Source organism: Sycon ciliatum, chromosome 2 (assembly GCF_964019385.1).
Source record: "Sycon ciliatum chromosome 2, ocSycCili1.1, whole genome shotgun sequence".
Lineage (NCBI taxonomy): Eukaryota > Metazoa > Porifera > Calcarea > Leucosolenida > Sycettidae > Sycon > Sycon ciliatum.
The window spans coordinates 47927613-47945430 of record NC_088644.1 but is presented as its reverse complement, the minus strand read 5'-3'; the positions used below and the strand labels follow the sequence as shown (position 1 = coordinate 47945430).

The 17818-nt window shown below is 51.4% G+C and overlaps 1 protein-coding gene and 1 long non-coding RNA gene across 2 annotated transcripts in view; both read right to left on the bottom strand.

Annotated features, from left to right (window-relative positions):
• LOC135810289 (uncharacterized) overlaps positions 1-17818 on the bottom strand; it is a 184927-nt gene that overhangs the window by 150893 nt on the left and 16216 nt on the right. The window lies entirely within an intron of this gene.
• On the bottom strand, positions 585-2497 carry LOC135810282 (uncharacterized). Its single transcript, XR_010552301.1, has 2 exons — positions 1821-2497; positions 585-913 (listed from the first exon to the last, which is right to left on the bottom strand). It is a non-coding gene; the product is annotated as an uncharacterized LOC135810282 (long non-coding RNA).

The window sequence follows — 17818 nt, the reverse complement described above, 5'->3', positions numbered from 1 at the left end:
GAAAGAAAAGTAAGTGAAGACATATTGTGCAAGGAATACAGTGGGAACTACACATATTATACACATGCACTCACACCTTCACCCACATGCGCGCGCGTGCGTGTGCGTGCACACACACAAACACAACAACACACACACATACGCACCCACATACTCAAACTCACTCGCATGCACGCTAGCCTAAGGATAGTACATATGCTGTAGTAGTGGTATACTTAGTGAAATGACTATGTGTACATCTAATGACGCCGCCACTCCACGCCAGAAGACAACAAACATCTGCTGAACATTTTTGCTCCCGTCTCTTATGGGCAACACAGGGAATGAAACGAACAATGCAATTGAGAACAAGAGTCGTCCTGTACGGTGAAGTTTCCATTTTCTCATACAGCAGTATATTGTCTAAGCAAGTGTGTTTTCTCCACATTCTTTTTGCCATGCAGGTATATCACAGTGTCATGCCAAACTACATTCTCAAACGCATTCGTTTCTCAATTCTGGGGATGGTTGGACACGCACATCTCGCAGCTCTTGACGACGTCAATGTCAACCGTCGCCACAGCACAACCAAAAAGACCGCGATAGGAAGGTATAAAGTCCAGTTCTCAAAGCATAAAGAAGACTGTGGCCAAATAGAAAATTATACGACAGAAAGAGCTATGAGTATGTTGACAAGCTCATGTGTGAGGTGGTAGCGGTTGCAAATGGCAACCTCCATGTTCCTGCCTTGGAGAAGCGTGTTTCCCTGCCAAATTCCAGGTGGAAGCCTCCTGAGAAGGCTGAGGTGGTGCAGGATTTGGATATCTTTGCCTGATGGTATTCACAACGCAGGCTGGAAGACGACAACGAACGTGCTTGCCCAATTTGCCGTGTACATAGTGTGTACTGCCTGTGTGCCGCATAGCGTAGAGATCTACACAAACACAGAATGTCATATGGAATGTGTATGATGAGTGCTTGTACACATACCACATTGCTGTACCGTAATAATTTTTATAGTCAAATACTCATTTACTCTACATATGCGCTGTATTGCACCTACCGGTACCTACCTGCACTTTCAGTGCGCGCGCCATACTAATTTAGTGTCCACTGGTACAAAGATGGAGGGTCTTGTAGAATTTACCATAATTGCTGATTTCAAATTGAATTCCAATGATCTGGGGGATGAATACTGATTAGGACGCGTTCGATTACCTACTAGTACAGAGATGTCTTGGTCAGAAAGTACAGATTTCTTACTCTCCTGCCAGAATTTGTGCATTATTTTGGTGTACGCTTTCTTGACCCCACGCTTGTACGTTGCATGCCATGGTATACTAGAAAACGAGTTTATTGACAAAGTCTATCGCTTGAAACGATAAAGTATGGGTTCGGGTGTGATCAAATGCACCCATGGTGCTCATAAACTGTGTGCAGTGCTCTCTTCACCAACAGAACACTACCTACCATACTTTGTAGATCTTGTACCAATCCAAGGGAAAATGACAAAGACAAATGTGAGTCATGCATGAAAACTTGTGATAGCACGGTCTATAGTACAGAACAACGTTGTTCGTGCTATGCCTGACAACAATAATTAGTTACACATAAAACATTACGCGCATCGATCCTCACAAGATAAGTCAAGACATACTCGGAGCAAAGAGAAATTTGTTTGTGTCATGCATGAAACTTGTGATAACTACCTGTCTTTCTTGTGCGACGCCTACTGTAGTGCGCCTGACAACAATAAATTTCCCCCACAAAATAAGAATAAGTGTATCATGCTGATACGCGATCCTCACAAGACAAGTCAAGGCAAACTAATTGAGGCTTACCTAATGTCAGACTCTTCTGTCACTGGCATTGGCGGCTTCTGCATGTCGAGATAACCTCGAAGAGCAGTGATGAGCACAGCCTAATGCAAGGATACGATCTCGTAATCTGCGAGGTCCGCTACGCAAGAAACCTTGGGCCGTCTTGTCGACAGCGACGGCAGCATCCTACCAGCAAAATCATTCCCGCGGGCTGGGCATGGCTATACACTTTTGTCCACGCTCGCACCAGTCGGAGTCCCAAACGAATCGAGATTCTGGTGGCCAAGCTACTCGTCTTCTGTCGGACGCAGCTGCTGACGCATCTTCTTCCTCCACATTTGTTACACGCGATGGCAGCTCCTCAGCAGAGTATCTGGGCTCCCTGCCCCAACCATACGCGGCGGTGGGCTGTTGGTCGTCCTCACTGGCCTCAGCATCGCTGCCTTCATTGCTGGGGACAGAGGATTGTTCGGAATCGCCCATCTTCCCTTGAAATACCAACTAAAATTAGTGCTTGTAGACTGGCGAAGAGAAACGACTTTGCCACAATGACGTAGGCAGCCCGTGATGATGTAACCAAATGGCCGCATGACGTCAGGGCGCGGCCCCCGTTTTTGCAATTTCAAAGTGAAATATCTCAAGAACGCTTTGTCGTAGAGACTTCGGACCAAGACCATTCGACTCAGCGCCCGAAACTCTACAGGCTATCAAAGTTTCATTTTTTCGTGGAGTTCCCCTTTAAAACAAAATGGCGTCACGATTTATTGAAAGTGGTATAGTTGGTGGTACGAGTGTTCAAAACCATTTGAACTTCATACTGTTCGTCTTCTTTTTGACATGCTCTCTTTCCATCGTCCTTAGCTTTTGTTTGTTGTGAGCTGTTTTGGCTTTCTCCTATACCTCTGGGGGATGCCAAGTGATGGTTTTGAGAGGCTGGTGATGGCTGTGAGCGATAGTTTGCCGATCGGCGTCGTCTTCGCTATAGCGATGAAAATACTAGTTACTGCGCACCTGGCAGATATCACAACACGTCGGAGCGTCCAGGAGCAAAGGAATCTTGGGTTTTCACTGGAATCTAGTTCCTCCAGCATCGTGTAGCCCACCGTCGGTGAATGGCGGTCCAGAAAGGTCGAACCTGGTCTTCTGCAGCATCTCGCACTCCTGCGAGGCACACTGAATGCGCCTGTCATGTATTCTACAAATAGAAATCACGAAGTAGTGGACTTTACAGTGATAAGTCTATCCTGTATGCTACAAAGCCCCAAATCAACCTATTATTGGAGCTGTGACGCTACGATCGGCACACATGGATTTCCGGCCCTCATGACGTGCACCCATTTCCAACTCATTATGCAATGCATACCCTTCACAAACAATGAACCCCATAGCCAGGATGGTCGTCTGATAAAGGTAAAGCCATTATTTGATTTACTTGTGGGCCGCTTCAAGCACGTGTACATACCTAAACACCAGATGTATGTGTTGATGAAGTACTGGTTCTGTTCTAGTGGTGTACTGGGGACCTGGGTATCCGCTGGTTTTGTTCTAGTGGTGTACTGGGGACCTGGGTATCCGCTGGTTTTGTTCTAGTGGTGTACTGGGTACCTGGGTATCCGCTGGTTTTGTTCTAGTGGTGTACTGGGTACCTGGGTATCCGCTGGTTTTGTTCTAGTGGTGTACTGGGTACCTGGGTATCCGCTCGTTTATCTCAGGTACCGTTAGTAAAATGATACCCGTTTGGATTCCGATGATCCAGTCAGTACGGAACAACACTGCTGGGATCGCGCATTCCAGGCGGGAGTCAAATATTTACAACTCCACGCTGGATGTCTGCATTGTTGTTGAATTTTCGCATCTAGTAGATCTACCTCTCCAACTAACAGACACAAATCAATTTGCGAATCACCATGTGATATCAAAATGCAAACTGTTTTGGTGAGATCTCAGTGCCCCGTGGCACAACCCTGGTAACAGATACAAGCTCAGAATTTCTCTTGTTGATTAGAAGGTGTTCTTTATTGATTTGTCCCTGTTCTCGGGAGTTGTGTGATTATAAGAAAGTGTTTAGTGAAGCACACCACTTGACTAAGAAAAGGTTTACAAAGTGAGTCGTCCATGTAAGAAAAAGAGTAGTATCATCATGTTTCCGGAGGTGACACAGTGGGTTCCCAAACGGGTAAAGCACAAACGAATGGTGTGCTGCGAGTTAGTGCAGTCAAGCAGCAACATTCTCCCCCTGGTAACAAACCGTGGAAGAGTTAACATAAACATGTGAACAGGAACTGAAGGGAAGCGAAGAAGACTATATTCAAACCTAGCAACTATCGCGTTATCCGAGTAGAAACAAAGGTGGATGGTCCATGGACGGACAAGACGAGAAAAAAACAAGAAAAAGAGAAAAAACAGTGCAGCTAGCTGCAGCGCAGAAGTGCGGGAGGCATGAGAGCTCTACAACCGCACGTCCAGTACACAAAATTTCATGGCGAATCGACGAAAAACGACACCAGATGCGGTCTTTACGTCGTCGACACGGACGACACCATCGCGGCCCGGATGGACGGCTGAAATGACACCTTTGGTCCAGGAACCTCGTAGTGCGTCATACTCCGCGGGGATGACAATGTCGTTTACGACGAGCTGCTTCGCTTGGCGGTTTAACTTTGTGCGGCGAGCGAGAGTCGGTAGGTACAGCCGTCCCTCTCTAATCCGGCACTTGTTTATCCAGCACCCTTGCAAACCAGCACACTTTCTGGCAAAACGGATTTTCCAGTTCCTTTTCCACGCTTTAATCCGGCACTTGAATTCCGCCTCCAGCAGCAATTTTCTGCAACAAATCACTCAAACTGTACATATTTCGATTTTCTAATCCAGCAACTGCACATCGCATACTGTCAAGGAGCATTGTAACATACACAACACATGTAACATACACTTGGGATTATCCTATGCCAGCGCATAGGATATTCCCAAGTGTATGTTATAGACATGCATTCCACAAAGTACTTGGATTGACACAGAAAATCCCTACGTTTTGACGTTCGACACAAACATGTATGGTAATAGGTGGGCCGGGTTGGAGGGCAGGATTTGATAATCCAGCCCCCCTTGTTTATCCAGAAAAAAATGACGTTGCAAAAGGTGCCGGATTGGAGAAGGCCCACCTTTACTGCCGAACCCAACGGCGCCACAACATACCCGCAAGGGCTTGCGTAACGTACCATTGGCGCCGCAGCGAGACATCTGCCTGCGTGATTCCTTGAAGTATGGCACATGAGGAGCCGATCAGGAAATGGTTTGGAGTCAAGGTCTCGTTGTCGTTGTCATCCGGGGTGACAAGTGTGAGAGGTCGACTGTTCACGAGTGCCTCTGCTTCTGCCAGTGCGGTCAGGAGGGTCTCCTCCTCGGGGTGGCGCTCTTTAAGGATGGCGCGAAGTGCGGTCTTGATGGACCCACCGAGCCTCTCCCACGCTCCGCCCATGTGGGGTGCCGCAGCTCGTTCACTACGCAATCCTGTCATTGATGTAGTGACCAGACATGGTGTTGCTGTATGAGCAGCCTAGTGAAGGCGTGTTTCGGCGGGAGCAGTACAGGTTGGCGCAGGTTCTTGTTTCCAACCGTTGCGTTCCGTACGCGACTGTCAGAGCACATGATGCCATAGACGTAGATGAAGATTGTCATCTGGACCAGGCGCCTGTCCTTGTCCACTGCCTTGCCATTGCGGAGCGTAGCGAGTTCTTCGGGGAAGCCTTTCGCTTGTGCAGCTTTCCACCAAAGATTATCCGCGGCTCGCTGCTCTGGGACTGTCATTGACGGCTTGGCAGCGTCTCTTTCTCCGTGTCGCAGGTGGCGAGTGAAGTGTAGCACCCAGGCGGTTGCTTTTACCAGGCGATACCAGCTTGAGAAGCGCTCGATCTCTGGTTGGGTGGCTCTGAACTGTGTCCGGCTGCTGCGTTGTCGCCACTGAACGCACGCTTCAGCTCGGATCATCCAGGTCCGGCGTACAAGTCTCCTCGGCAGGCCAGTCTACTTTGCCTTGCCTCAGATAGTCCGGGTCGCCAGACCAGCGATCGTCTGGCTGCAAGCGCTGGACAGAGATACCTCTAGAGAGATCGTTGTCTGGGTTCTCTCTTGTTGGTACCCATTGCCACTGGTCTACTTCAGTTGTGTCCGTTATTTCCGCGATCCACCGGGCCACAAATGGTTTTTATTGCCGTGCGTCCGAGCGTATCTACAGCAACACCGTTCTAGAGTCCGTCTAGAATATGACCCGTGGAATTGTGATACGCAGCTGCTCCCGGACAGTACAGGATCGTCGCCAGGCCAGGACCGCGGCCTGGAGTTACAGACGAGGTATCGAGGCCGGTTTCAGTGAATCGACGAGTGCTGTCGCTGCGACTAGGGACACTGCCAGCTGAGTACCGTGATTCGCTACTTTAAAGAACGCAGCGGCGCCGTATGCTTTCTCGCTTGCTTCGGCGAACACGTGCAGCTGGATGTCGGTAGCAACTGTAATCAACGGTGTGTAGCACCGTGGCACTTCTACGGTGACCACCTGGTCTAGCTCTGCAGCCTAATCTGTCCATCTCAGTGCAAGGGATGCAGGGAGTTCATCATCCCAGCCTATGCCAGCTCTCCACATATCTTGGAGAAGCATGCGTACGATGATGGTGTGGCAAGACACCAGGCTGAGTGGATCATAGACCGACATTGTGGGTCGCAGGACGCTTCGCTTGGTGACTGGTGCCTTTGGATCTGGCTTAGTGCCGCAGGAGAAGCCAAGAGTGTCCTTCGCAGTGTCCCATCGGAGGCCCGGGGTCTTCTCAATGGGGAGGCTGTGGTTGTTGACGTTCACAATTCCTGGTGACCTCAGATCTGATGGAAGGCTCTCGAGGACCGTCGGAGAGTTGCTCACCCAGTTACGGATCACAAACCCTCCCCTCGTGGACGTCCATCACCTTGCGGGTTAGTGCTACGGCTTCCTCGGTTGTTGGAGTGCTGTGGAAGTAGTCGTGGACATAGTGGTACTTCTCTATGGCTGTCACGGTTCGAGCCTCTACGGAAGCCAAGTCGTGCGCGTTGATGTTCTTCCCAAACTGGGCGGAGGTTGGTGAGCAGACTGCACCGAATATCATGGCGTCCATCTGGTACACGTAAGCTGGTCTCCTTGCATCCATGTCGCACCAGTGGAAGCGTTGTGCATGACGGTCTTCGGGACGCATCTTCACCTGGTGGAACATCTCCTTGATGTCTGCACCAAAGACGACTTCATACAGTCGGAAGTTGTACAGAACTTGTGTGATCGGCGTCAGGAGGTCGGGGCCGGTGAGGAGGAAGTCGTTTAGAGACTTTCCGTGCGACTTTGCCGCATCGTCAAACACCAGTTGCACCTTTCCTTTCTTTTTGTTGTACACAGCAAAGTGTGGCAGGTATCATGTCAGCTCTGGCTGGTGGGTGGTCTCCTCAGGTGACAGCTTCCGGGCATACCCCTGTTCCAAATAGCTGTAGATCTTGCTCTGGTAGCCTTGTGCAAGTGTGCCATCCTTCCGCAGGCGTCTCTCCAGCTGCGCTGGCCAGCCGTTGCCTTGCTCCGTGGAAGGGTGATGTCGTCCTCATGCCAGAGTAGCCCCGTTGGCCAGCGGCGTCCGGTGCGTTTGTTGTTTTGTTTGTTTGTATTTATTTTGATTCGCAAGTTCAAACGGGCATAGAACCCAATAACATGAAAGCGAATATGAAAATCATAATGAGAATGAGAATTCAAATACTTTGATCTTCAACGTAGAGTCAGCGGTACATCAGAGGGAGATCGGGTAGAACAGAAAGAGAACAGAAAAAATCAGATTTCGCTTGTCGACATCTACAGGGCGCAGGTATAGGGGATTACCTGCGTGCGAAACTGCCGAGCGTGATGGATGGCACGGATGTCGCTGGGGAGGGCATTCCATAATACAGCACCCTTGCAAGCAAAGCGCCCCCGCCCCGCAACCGAACGGGAAACTGGCACGCACAGGCCCATGGCAGATTGGAGCCGAGTAGGGCCGGGTGCAGCGGGGGTTAGCAGGGCTTGCAACTCTGGACTTGCCAGTGCATAACGACAGCGCCACACCAGGTATGCTAGCTTCTGATTGAAGACTTCTGCCACACGGAACACTGCAATGCGCTCCAGCAGGTCACGGGCAGACGACCACAGAGGGCGGCCAAAGACAGCACGAGCCCCGCTGTTCTGCAGGACCTGTAGACGGTCGAGGTACCTTCTTTGCAGAGAGCTAGAGTACGCGTTTGAGGCATACAGCAGGTCAGACATGATCAGCGATCTAAAGTAGGTCATGCGTGACTGGTGATTCAGGCAGCGGCGCATTCGCCAGAGTGCTCCGATCTTCTGCGACACGCGTGCAGAACATTTGGCAATGTGGGCGTGCCAGGACATGCCGGAATCGATTGTGGCGCCAAGATAACGAGCACTTGGCACACTAGGCAGTGAAGTGTCATGGCAGACGACCTGTAGATCCGCTGTGTGCTGACGGCCGGCAGGAATTGGCACGACTTGGCTCTTGCCAGCATTGAGGATCAGGCCTCGATCCTTCAGCCAGTCTGCAAGGATTGAAACAGAAGCAGATAAGACATCGGATACCTCCTGTGCTGTTCGCCGGCTGCACGCGAGCGCAATGTCGTCCGCGAATTGAACTGACTCGGACTGGCCAACTACAGCGGGGACCTCGCGGGTGTAAAGGCTGAACAGAATGGGGCCCAGCACCGAACCTTGGGGGACACCACTCGTGCAAGCTGATATAGAGCTAGTCCGCGACCCCAGACAGACACGTTGAGTGCGACCGGATAGGTAGCTGGCGAACCAGTCCAAGGCAGTACCGGACACCCCAACACTGTGGAGATCCTGCAATAGCTTGTCATGTTGGACTTTATCGAAGGCTTTGGACATGTCTAACAGGCATACACCTGTGAATAGGCCCTGGTCCTTGGCTGTTAGGATGCGGTTTGACATAAGGACTAATGCGTCTTCGGTAGAGTGGCCACGCCTGAACGCAAACTGGGTTGTTGGTAACGATGCTGTTATGTCCAGGAAGGTGATGAGCTCCTTCTGAACCAACTTCTCTAGCAGCTTGGAGAGTATGGGTAGAAGGGATACAGGGCGGAAGTTAGTTGGCAGCGATGGATCACCAGATTTATGCAGTGGGATGACATTAGCTAGCTTGAACGCCGAGGGCACATGTCCGCACGACAGCGAGGCATTGAACAGGCTAGTGACAGACGGCGCCAAGACGTCAGAGCAGAGTTTGAGGACTGCCCCTGGTACGTCATCGCTGCCTGTTGCCTTCGCGGGATTAACTTGCTGGAGTAGCCGTTCAACAGCACCGATACTGACGTGTGAGAACTTGGGGAGGGAAGTGCGGGGTGGAGGCCCGAGGGGAGCAGACAACGTTTGCGGTCGACAGTCATCAGTAACCACCTTGTGGAGGGGGGGGGGGTGCGTGTAGTGAGAGTATCTAGAAGCTGAAGTGCACGGTCGTCAGCCTTGCAGCTGATTTCCGTGGGCTTGACCCCGAAGGAGTCGAGGGCGAACAACTGCTTGACCAGGTCATGGAGGTCGCTATCGAGACCCCAGGTGGACAGAAGCACGCCTTCGTGGATTCTGTAGTGGCAGGCACTCGTTTCGCCATGAACAACCCGCACTCGCTTGGTATGTGTAGCTACGGGTGCGTTTGGTGGGCCCTCGGCGGTCACCCGTGGTGCGATCAAGCTGTAATGGTCTTGTGCGATTAGGAGTCTGGGCTTGGCGCACGGCAACGTTGGAAGGTCAAGTCCCTCCAGGTGGGCGCAATTTTTCAACCGTTGAGGGTTGATTTATTCTTTTCGCGGGTTGAACATAGCATGGTTGTGGACTTTGGTTAAAGTGAAGCTGTCCTGTCTCTGCCTGCCAGCTACGCTGAATGTTACTACTTTGGAGCTGGACTCCTGGTGCTGCTTGCCATCCGTCCATGACAGCCTCAGGGGCCGAGTTGTTCCTGCAAGCCCAAGTTCCTCGCTAGTTCGCTCTCAATCAAGGACACTGTGGAGCCTTCGTCCAGGAGTGCGTACGTATCAGCCTCTGTGTCTCCGTTTCGTACCGTAACCGGCATCACCCTTAGCATCACCCGTCCACTGTTTTCCGACACGTGGGTTGCCGAGGTGTTTATCATCTCTGATGTGCGTTCTAGCGGTGCTACACTTCCGCGGTGATCGCGGTGTAGCAGAGGATGGTGGGGTTTGCCACATGAACAGGCTTTCTCCTCGCAAACCCTCGCGAGGTGGCCTTCGCCAAGGCAGCGGAAGCACAGCCGTTTGTCACTTACGAACTGGCGGCCGGCGTTAAGTGGTTCCACGGCTAGCTGGAGGCAGCTACTTGTGGTGTGCACCGATTTGCTAGAAAAGAGGTAATGTGGCTTACTAGCGGTGGCCTCCACGACTGTGAGCATTAGGCCTGTGCGTGGAGTGGCATGAGTGGCGTCACATGGGATCGGCTGAGCGACTAGGCATGCAGCCTTGGCCCTCTGTTCAAGCCAGGCCAAGAAGGTGTCCAGGTGCGGGTCTATGACGGTTTTTAGCGCGTGCTCTTCCCATTGAAACCAAAGCCCCCCCCCCAGACAGCTTGCCAACTAGCTCCTTGACCAACTGAGGGTTGTAGAGGAGGCCGGTGCACTTCGTGCTGCGCATAGTGGCAACAAGGTTGCGGCACAGGGCGCTGATCTCAATCAGTGCCACGATGGCCTCCTCCGACTTCATACCTCTCTGTGACTTCAGCTTCAGAATGAGGTTCTGGACAATCTGGTCCGGGCGGCCGAACCTCATCCTCAAGATGGAGATAACCTCCCCTACATTGTCGGAGAGAGTCATCATCCCCTGCACGGCTTCCCTGGCCTTTCCGCATAGCGCTTGCTGTAATCATCCAAGGTTCTCACCGTTTGAGAAGCCGCACCCTCTGGTAGTGTGCTCCAGTGCGAAGATAAACGCTAGCCACTCGTCGGCATGTCCAGAGAACTGAAGCAAGTCCTTAGCTGTGGACTGCCTCACCATGAAATGGTGTGTGGTGTGATTCATGGCGTGTGACTGCATTGCAGGGGTAGGGTGTGTACCACTGGATTCGCTCCTGAAGCCCGCTCACCTTGGTGTGTCCAGCAACAGATCCTGGATTTGCTCGTTGGCTTCTCTCCGCTCGCTCGGCGCGTCGCGCGCGCTCAGCTAGGCTAATGCCATCTGTGCATGTCAGCTCCTATCCGTCGCAGGTCTCCCGTTATCGACGAGACGAACTGGTCCGGACACTGGCATTACTGCTGCTGCTTGACCGGTTTCTGTTCAACGTCTTCTGGAGTTCTAGCTTCTTGCGGATCAGCTTTCGCTCTACTTCTGCGAGCTCTTCCGCGGTGATTCGTTCCGCTTCGGCGTCTAGCTCGTCTACTCGAGTCTGTAGTTAGTTCGAGTGTGGCGCTGCCCGGCCCTCTCCACAGACAATCCGGCTCGAAGGACCAATGTTTTGGTGAGATCTCAGTGCCCCGTGGCACAACCCTCGTGACAGACACAAGCTCAGACTTTCTCTTGTTGATTAGAAGGTGGTCTTTATTGATCTGTCCCTGTTCTCGGGAGTTGTGTGATTACCAGAAAAGGTTTACAAAGTGAGTCGTACATGTAAGGAAAAGCGTAGTATCGTCCTCTTTACGGAGGTGACACAGTGGGTTCCCAAACGGGTAAAGCACAAACGGGGAAAAGGGTGCTGCGACTTAGTGCAGTTACACAGCTAAACAACCTGAGAACAGATATACTAAAATATTGTTTTATGTGAAAGTTGCGCAAAACATTAATCATGGCTGCTAAAGGGTATCCGTTAACCCGCACGTTAAGAAAATTTCCCGTTTTGCTTTGCCAATTTTTCCTAGACCTTGTTTTACCCGTGTGTGTATGTGTGTGTGCGTGTGTGTATTCGTGCGTGCGTGCGTGCGTGCGTGCGTGCGTGTGTGTGTGTGTGTGTGTGTGTGTGCGTGTGTGTGTGTGTGTGTGTGTGCATGGTATTTGTGTGTAAGTGTGTGTGTGTAGCATTATAGTAATAATGCAGATTAATGGGTGCACGCGGCTGCTTCGTGCTACCACTCAAACTATACTGCTATGAACGTGCGCTGTACGTGCTCACATGGTACTCTATGCATCGTGGCATTCTATGTGTCATACAACGTGACACTCAACGCCACATTCATTCATGCGCGACGCTCAACGTAGGCGGCATGCGTCGTAGGCACTCAACGTGTCATACTAAAGTTTGGCATTCATGCGTGTCGCTCGCCTCCAATGTGGAAGGCGTGTGGCGGCGTTATGATGACGCTTGCTCGTAGCTTAACGTGGGTGGGTTTGGCAGTGTTATGATGGCGCTTGCTTGTAACTCAACGTGGGTGGCATGCATCGTTGCATGTCTTGCTACAGTTTGCTCTGCTATATATTTTCGATCCATTCTGTGCGACGATCATTCTTCCTTGCTCATAGTGTTATATATCTGAGTTGATCTCACAGAATGCTGCACCTCTCAACCTCGGTCAAGGACGACCCCGAGCCGGTGGCACCAGACTCTGTCAACGTATTGAAGGTTGGCACAAGCCGTTCAGTTCTTCTGTGGTCATGGCACTCATCTGCACCCTCTACTTGTGTCCAGTACTACTTACTGTTTTGAGCATCACACCTGCCAGTCACCTCCAATACCATCGATGCTCTGCCCGGACCAAGTTGGATGACTCCAGAACCTTTGCTCCCACAGCTGCGAAGCGACCTGACACCATGGTCTAGCCAATCACCGCAACAAAGTTCGTCCTTCTATTTGGGCAAGCTCCCTTTGCTGCACGAGCATTTATCCGGCGTGGAATGAGGGACACCGCTAAGGTGATCATCAAGGTAACTGTCTTACTGGTTCTCATCCGTGTTGCTTGAACTCTTGTCAGTATCCTCTTTACCACATGCTGTCTCAATGCACACACATTTAATGCCTAGCTACCCAGGGGGCTTTTTGTCCTCGTCCCTCTCTTGGCTCCGCCAGGAGAGGGGGGCTACGCCAAGATCTCTCTCTGCAGTGCGCCCTCTCTGACTCCTCCCTTGGCTCCGCCAAGATCCTGCTCCGGCAGTGACCCCTCTCTGACCTCTCTCTTGGCCCAGCCAAGATCCTGCTCCGGCAGTGATCCCTCTCTTTACTCAGGGCCCTCGGTCGCCGTCCCTCGGACGCAGACTCTTGTAGATACTTGGCTCCGCCAACATTCTGCTTCGGCAGTGTCTACCCGGCCGACCCTGAATCCTCTCTCGTAGATAATTGGCTCCGCCAACATTCTGCTCTGGCAGTGTCTACGTATATCTCTTGTCTGACCTCTCTCTTGGCCCTGCCAAGATCCTGCTCCGGCAGTGACCCCTCTCTTTACTCAGGGAACTCGGTCGCCGTTCCTCGGACGCAAACTCTTGTGGATACTTGGCTCCGCCAACATTCTGCTTCGGCAGTGTCTACCCGGCCGACCCTGAATCCTCTCTCGTAGATTCTTGGCTCCGCCAACATTCTGCTCCGGCAGTGTCTACGTATTTTTCTTGTCTGACCTCTCTCTTGGCCCTGCCAAGATCCTGCTCCGGCAGTGACCCCTCTCTTTACTCAGGGCCCTCGGTCGCCGTCCCTCGGACGCAGACTCTTGTGGATACTTGGCTCCCCCAACATTCTGCTTCGGCAGTGTCTACCCGGCCGACCCTGAATCTGTTTGTGTGTTTGTCTGTCTGTCTGTTTTGTGTCTGTTTGTCTGCTTTTCTGTCTGCTTCTGTGTCTATCTGCCTTTCTATTTCCTTGCCTCGTCTCCATATCAACGAGACATGAATCATTGCCACATTCAAGCAGTCGAAGGCCGAACGCTAGCAAGGCTGCTAATGTGTCAGTGGCTACAGCGGGCCAACGTGCACGATTGCCACCGGCAATTCCAAGACGTTCTCGGACACGTTCAGCTCCAACACCATCTCAACTACCCGGTGGCCCACCGTGGCTGGTGGTTACCCGCCAAGATCCTGCTCCGGCAGTGATCCCTCCTGCTCCGGCAGTGACCTCTCTCTGACCTCTCTCTTGGCTCTGCCAAGATCCTGCTCCGGCAGTGTCTATGTCTTTAACCCCGCTCACGGCTGCTTCGGTACGAGGCTTGCTGGCCACAATGGGCCATGCTCATTCCGGCTACTCAGGGCTCTCGGTCTTCGTCCCTTGGACGTGACTATCCTCTTGGCTCCGCCAAGATCCTGCTCTCTCTGTAGCCTCTCACTTCGCTGGCCAGCACCCTCCTAACCGCAAGCTGCTGTGTGTTGTAGTTAATGTAGCATTATAGTAATAATGCAGATTAATGGGTGCACGCGGCTGCTTCGTGCTACCACTCAAACTATGCTGCTATGAACGTGCGCTGTACGTGCTCACATGGTACTCTATGCATCGTGGCGTTCTATGTGTCATACAACGTGACACTCAACGCCACATTCATTCATGCGCGACGCTCAACGTAGGCGGCATGCGTCGTAGGCACTCAACGTGTCATACTAAAGTTTGGCATTCATGCGTGTCGCTCGCCTCCGATGTGGAAGGCGTGTGGCGGCGTTATGATGACGCTTGCTCGTAGCTTAACGTGGGTGGGTTTGGCAGTGTTATGATGGCGCTTGCTTGTAACTCAACGTGGGTGGCATGCATCGTTGCATGTCTTGCTACAGTTTGCTCTGCTATATATTTTCGATCCGTTCTGTGCGACGATCATTCTTCCTTGCTCGTAGTGTTATATATTTCGATTCGTTCTGTGTGCGGATCACTCTTGTCAGATCATTGTGTTTCACCCACCCACCTCCCATTTCTCATCTCTCATTTACTTTGATAAAGTAAATAAAGGGGTGTTGGCCATGCTCATTTCCGGCTACTCAGGGCTTTCGGTCTTCGTCCCTTGGACGTGACTATCCTCTTGGCTCCGCCAAGATCCTGCTCTCTCTGTAGCCTCTCACTTCGCTGGCCAGCACCCTCCTAACCGCAAGCTGCTGTGTGTTGTAGTTAATGTGTGTGTGTGTGCGTGTGTGTGTGTGTGTGCATGGTATTTGTGTGTGAGTGGATCAACAAGGATCAAGTGGGAATTCTCAAGGTACACGTGCAATTGAATTTGAGCGAGTAACATTTCGCGGTAACCATAGTGTCACTAACATGCCCTGGACGCCCTGTAACGCCTCAGAGCAACTATCGGCCTACCGGCCTCGTCCAGCAAGTTCCCTTCTGGCTCCCAGGTGGCTTCGTCGTCTGGGTACCCTTGCCACTTGACAAGGTACTGAGTTTGATGCCTTCGCTGGCGATCGTCAAGAATCTTCTCCACCATGTATCTGGTCTGACCGTGCAAGTCAGTGAACGGTGGCGGGGGTGGCTGCCGCCTGCCGGGAATAGTATTCTGCTCATACCGGCGCAGAGCAGTGACATTGAAGACAGGGTGGCACCGAATAGCGCTGGGTAGATCCAGCTGATAGGCGTTGGGTCCGATCTTCTTGATGATTGGGTAGGGCCCGAACCACTTAGGGCGTAGCTTCTGTGAAGGCTGATCCCGGGCTTCTGCGGTTGTTAGGAAATCCTTGTACACCAGCACCATGTCGCCAACCTTCAGGTTGCTGGGCACCCTTCCCCTGTCTGCATACTGAGCTTGTCTAGCCTGAGCGGCAATCATGGCGTCCTTTGCCAACTTGACGGCATCCGCCCGATCCTGGATCCAGTCTGGGGCACTCCCTCCTCCCCTCCGTGCCAGGAAATCTGGTGGGGACTTGGGATTAAGTCCATAATTTAGATAAAACGGCGTGCTAGAAGTGGAAGACTGATATGAACTATTAATTGCAAATTCGCAAAGAGGCAGAAGCTTGTCCCAATTATCTTGTTTGTGGCTAACAAACGCTCTAAGCACATCCTCAATTACTCTATTCATTCTCTCAGTCTGCCCATCGGTCTGTGGGTGATTGGCAGTACTAAACGACAAGGTGGTACCTAATTGATGAAACAATTCCCGGAAAAATTCAGAAGTAAATCTTGGGTCCCGATCACAAACAATAGTGGAACTCAAACCGTGTAATCTAAACACATTCTGGAGATACAAATCAGCAGAACCCTTAGCGTCAATTTTGGAAGTCGTGGGGACTAAATGGACACATTTTGTAAGCCGGTCAACAAATGTATAAATTGCATCAAAGCCCTGAGGGGTCTGGGGTAAGCCAACGATAAAGTCCATGGAAATATCTTTCCAGGGGGTGTCTGGTACTGGGAGCGATTGCAGCAAACCGGATCTAGGCAACCCACCCTTAGTGCGCTGACATATGCCGCAAGACTTAACAAATTTCTTCACGTCAAGGCCCATCTTGGGCCAATAGAAGAATTGACGAAGCCGGAAATATGTACGATCCCGTCCCTGATGGCCTGCCGTAACACAGTCGTGGTACTCCTGCAGGAGCTGAAGCCTTACTGCACACTTGGGTACACACAAGCGATTGTTTGGTGCTGCACGGAGGTATAGGTACCTGGATTCTTCATCCCAATAGTACCGCTCGTGTAGATTATCAGAGGAATCGCCGCGCAGCCGCTGAATTATTGGGGAAAGCTGCTCGTCATTCTGATATGCTTCCGAAATCATCTCAGCAACCCTATCACTCAGTTCCAAAGCAAACTCAATCGCATTCAAATGGGGTGCTGGTAGGACGGGTGGGCAATCCTTTTCCTCAACTACATTGCCAATTGCTGACCCGCGCAGATCAGGGCGGCGGGATAACGCATCAGCCATATTTTCCTTGCCGGGTTTGTGATTAACTGTGAAGTCATAATCTGCAAGAAATTCAACCCATCTAGCTTCGCGCTTAGTGAGATTGGCTTTTGTGCTCAAGTAGACTACGGCCATGCTGTCACTGAACACTTCAAAATGCTGGAATAGATAAATTCTCCAGGATCGCAGTGCAAACACCACCGCCAGGGTTTCGCGTTCTGCAGCAGTGTAATTTCGCTCCGCTTGTGACAGCTTACGACTGGCATATGCCACAGGATGCCAAGCACTATCGCTCTCCCCCTGTTGGAGAAGGACGCCTGCTATTGCAAAATCACTTGCGTCTGTTGCAACTCTGAAAGGCTTCTGCACGTTTGCTAGTTTCAACAGCGGTGCACTCAACAAGGCCTGTCTCAGGGATTCGAATGCATGCTGACGGGGGCCACTCCATTCGAACCTGGCATGTTTGCCAGTGATCTCCTCTAATGGCCGCGATATAGTAGAGTAGTGCTCAATAAATCTTCTAAAGTAGTTCGCAAAACCAAGGAACTGTCTCACCTCCGTAACTGTCGTCGGTGGCTGCCATTCCCTCACTGCTTTAAGCTTCTTTGGATCTGGAGCGATACATTCACCGTCGATGCGATGCCCTAGAAACAGAACATCCTTGACACCAAACTCACATTTCGACTGCTTACAGAATAGCCTATTTTTCCGGAGCGTCTCAAGAACTGTCTGGATATGTTCAAGATGATCTTGCCAGGATTTGCTGAAGATAAGAATATCATCCAGAAACACTACCACAAACCGCCGTAAGTACGGTTGGAGAATACTGTTCATCAGTGACTGAAACGTGGCAGGGGCGTTAGTTAATCCAAAGCCCATGACCCGGAACTGGAAATGACCGAAGGGAGTATTGATAGCCGTCTTAGGTACATCTTCCTGACGGATCCTAAGCTGATTGTATCCCGAGCGTAAATCCAGCTTACTGAAGTATGAGCTACCTTGAATGGTATCAAACAGGTCATCAATGTTTGGGAGGCAAGCTTTGTTTTTGATGGTGATCCTGTTCAAATTCCGCCAATCACAAACCATGCGCAATGAGCCATCAGACTTTTTAACGAAAAAGACTGGGGCACCGTATGGTGACTTGCTGGGTTCAATGAAGCCCTTGCGGAGGAGTTCCGTGAGCTGGGCTTGCAATTCGTCCATCTCGGGTTTGGG